Source organism: Salvia splendens, chromosome 2 (assembly GCF_004379255.2).
Source record: "Salvia splendens isolate huo1 chromosome 2, SspV2, whole genome shotgun sequence".
Lineage (NCBI taxonomy): Eukaryota > Viridiplantae > Streptophyta > Magnoliopsida > Lamiales > Lamiaceae > Salvia > Salvia splendens.
Genome location: NC_056033.1, coordinates 37,475,617 through 37,479,721, shown reverse-complemented (window position 1 = coordinate 37,479,721; position 4,105 = coordinate 37,475,617). Strand labels below are relative to the sequence as shown.

The 4,105-nt window shown below is 42.3% G+C and overlaps 1 non-coding gene across 1 annotated transcript; it reads left to right on the top strand.

Moving 5' to 3' along the window:
• The first annotated feature begins 2,033 nt into the window (after positions 1–2,033).
• On the top strand, positions 2,034–2,140 carry LOC121793191. Its single transcript, XR_006049029.1, has one exon. It is a non-coding gene; the product is annotated as a small nucleolar RNA R71 (small nucleolar RNA).
• The last annotated feature ends 1,965 nt before the right edge of the window (positions 2,141–4,105 follow it).

Sequence of the window (4,105 nt, the reverse complement as noted above, 5' to 3'; positions counted from 1 at the left end):
CGGGTGGGAGGGTGGGTGTAAAAATCCTTTGCAGGTGTGCATCCTCCTAAACTCCAATCCACTCTCCATGATGCTCCTACAAAAAGAACAAAAACTACAAAAAAGAAACACTCAATTCAAAATAAATGTTAAGAGGAAGGAATTAAGCAAACAAAACCTCCAACATATGAAACCAAAAATAAAAACATAAAAACTTGGGTTGCCTCCCAATCAGCGCCTTTGTTTATAGTCGTTGGCTCGACCTTCTTCATCCTTGTCTACCTCTATCCAAGCTCCCATAGGCGCTTCTCCGCCTTCTCTTGCTCGATCACCAGCTCTTCACCATCTACTTGAAACACCACCGTGTTTGTCTTGGTCTTAATCACAACATCCCCGGTCGCTAAGAATGGCCTACCAAAGAGGATAGGCATGTCCTTGTCCTCTTCCATCTCTAGGACAACAAAGTCGACCGGGAGTACAAACTTGTCCACCTTCACCAAGACATCCTTGATGATCCCTAGTGGCTTCACAATTGAGTGATCCGCCAATTGTAGCTCAATATCGATTGACTCAATCCTCGCTTGTAGACCGATTGACCTCGCCGTCTTCAGAGCCATCAATGATATTCCCGAGCCTTGATCAAGTAGGCACTTTGGGAACTTTTTATCTCCCATCTCACATGGGATCACACAACTCCCAGGGTCTCGTCTCTTCGCAGGTATCTTCCCCTTCACCAATTGTGAGCAAAATGCGCTCAATCTCACCACACCATCCTCTTGTATCTTCTCCTTTTTTGCGATAAGGTCCTTAAAAAACTTGGAGAATTTAGGAAAGTGTAGGAACAAATCCACTAAGGACACATCTACTCTAACTTTCCTAATGATACTCATCATCCAATCGAGTCCTTTCTCTTGACTTATTTTCTTTGTCTTCTTCTTCTCGATTGGGAAAGGAGGCGGGGGATAAAATCTGGAAAATTAAATGGACACTTCGGGTCCATTGCCGGACTTAGCGGGATCTTTTTGCGGATATCCTTCTCTACTCGAATTTTTACACTCGAATCGGATTCTTCACCATACTTCTTGCTGCCAGATGCAGCATGAACTTGACCATGTTGGGCACCCTGCACCAACTTGGGACCTCCCTTACATACCTCGTCCGCCCGTGCGTGCAAGGAATGCAAGCCTAACATCTCATCCGCCCCTGCGTGTGAGATGCCGGAAGTACCTTGGCCGTCAATTAATGGTGTCGAACCTAACTCGCAACCACTTCTTAGCTTAACCGCCTTGCACTGCTCATAGCCCTTAGGATTGGGCACCGTATTGCTTGGGATGATATTCGGGATTCTTGTATGTGATGATATAGCTAGCTGCCCGATTTGAGTCTCGAGGTTCCTCATTGTAGCTTCCATCTGTCCAAACTTTTCCACCGTCTTCTCTTTGAAATTCTCATTCTCCCTTTGACTCTTAGTCATAAACGAGAGAATCTGTCCCAATTGATCCTCGACTGATGGCTTCTTCTCATAACCCGGAGGTTGAGTGTTGTTCCTCCATTGAGTCCCCGAAGTGTTGCTAGGACCAGCTTGATTCCAACTCGTTTGTTGAGGCCTCCAATTTTGTTGGTTGTTGTATTGGTTGCCTTGATTGAACCCTTGGCGATTGTTACCAATGTAGTTCACATCCTCCACGGGAGGTCCTTGAAGACTTGGGCACTGATCAGTATGATGCCCACCTTGGCACAACCCACATCTCATCACAGTCACAGCTTGGGGTTGAGGAGTCAATTGAAGAGATTTAACTGCCTTTGTCATCGACGACATTTGAGTGCTAATATCCGCCAGTTGAGCCTCAATTGCGGTCACTCTCTCCGCATCCTTTGTAGCACCAAACGTATCTCCTGCCTTATCAGCTCCTCGCCTTGGATTGTGCCAATTCCTTTGATTGTTGGCCAACCTTTGGAACAAGGCTCTCACCTCATCATGCGTCAAATCATCCAAGTTCCTGTTTTAGCCTGCAGTGACTAGTTCCTGTTTTAAAAGGTCATGCCCCGGAGCTAGTCCATGACTTGGGCATTTCCTTATCATCTCCGTGAATCTCTTCCATGCTTCCGCAAAAGACTCATCATACTTCTGTCGGAATGAAGTGATCTCCTCTCTCAACTTCTCAATCTTCATTGGAGAGTTGTATTCCAAGAGGAAAAAAGTCTTCAACTCTTGGAATGTTGCTATGTTGTAGCCCGGTAGAGAGTCATACCATGCTCTTGCTTTCTCCCTCAACGAGAACGGAAATAGGGCCCTCTTAATCCAATTATGCTCCACGTTTGGAGGTCTATGCGAGTTTGTTAGCTCATAAAAGGCATTGAGGTGGCTCACCGGATCTTCCTCATCCCGTCCGTGGAAAAGATTTCCTCCATTCACCAAACTAATGTAGTGAGGTGGAATGTTGACGTTGTCGTTTGCATAAGCGAACTCCCCCGGGTACTCAATTCCCGACCTAAGAGTGTCGCCAAACCTTCCCACTGGTGGTGGAATCTCATTGTTCTCTGCCATTGATTCAGTATCCGACTCTTGATCTCTTTCTGCACTTAACCCAAAGAGTGAGTTACTTCTGATTGGACTCGGATAGTCCGGAAAAATCTCAAACTCTGAACCTCTGACCCTTCTTCTTCTTTGATAACAGAGTAGTCCAAACGGCGGTGTACCCTGTGATCGCGTGTGCATTCACTATTTTTATTATTTTTTTATTATTACCTACACAACAGAAAATACACCAAGCACAAACACAAAATATTTCCTAATTACCGAAAGCGAGACCTCTCGACAACTTCGGGGTAAGTACTATAAAAAGTGTGTGCTTAAGTGAAAAACTAAACTACCTAAAAACTAAACTAAGAGTTAGCTAAATATTACCTAAAATAATACACTCCTTCGTCTTCAAGTCCGGACGTGGTAGATGGCTATCACACCGTAGAACACGAACAATGTACCTATAAAACTCAAAAAGAAAAATCAAACAAAATAAAATAAAAACTAAAACAATTAAGCATAAACAAGCTATTGCCTCCCCGGCAACGGCGCCAAAACTTGATGTGTAATTTTAGAGATTATATATTATATGCAAGATCAATCAAGTTTAATTAATTAACTCTAATATTACAACGAATCTGCAAGAATACAGAGTCGAATGTAGTATTTCGAGTGTCGATCCACAGGGAAGGTAAAGTTTATTTAACTCCAATACAAGTAAAAGACATACTAAAATGGATTTTGATTGAAAGGTTTTGACTTCTAAAAGCTAATGATAAAATAAAGCTACAAGTTAATTAACGAAAGACTATTTGAATGGGAAAATATGTCACTCCAAGTTGCTCACTAAGCTTGTATGGTTCTACACATATATCAAAAGCACATATTTGGGATTAATTAATCTACCTAATCGCTTGCACTGAACATGTTTGTGACGTATAGTTCATAGTCAGCTGAACACTTGTTCCATGAACTAATCTTCAATGTTTACAAACCCCTACGGAAGCGCTAGAGAAAGAAACATCTACTATGATCACCTACTTAATCTACTATCGAATTATCCTCTGAACAATTCTAATTCAATAGCATACCAACAATCGTACAATCCTAAACTATGTTAAAGAGACAATAGCAAAGGAAATAATAACACTACATTATTAGCCAAAAACATAGTGAATAACATTAAGCACATTATCGGTATCAAGCAAATGAGTTCAATGGTGTAAAAACATCCATATAAAGCCTAGATTACAACTTGGAGCAACATAGAGAGTTTAGCCTAAACACATGATGAAATTTGCAACTAAAACCATAGGAAGCATGCTCTTGTTGAGTGGAATTGGGATTCGGAGCGTCGGAATGATGGCCGAAACTTCTCTGAATTCGTCGCCACCCAAGTCAACCCTCTTTCCTCAATTCTTTGTTGAATAATTAATGCTCAATTCACGTCACCTACTCTGCCACCTCTCTCCTCTTTCTTTTCTTTTTCTTCTCTCTGAAACTGCCGAAAGAAACTGCATTTGCAGTTATAATTTATCCACCCGGTCGGGTACATTATTAGGCATAAAATCCACCCGGCCGGGTGGCCAATTTTGAGAGCTT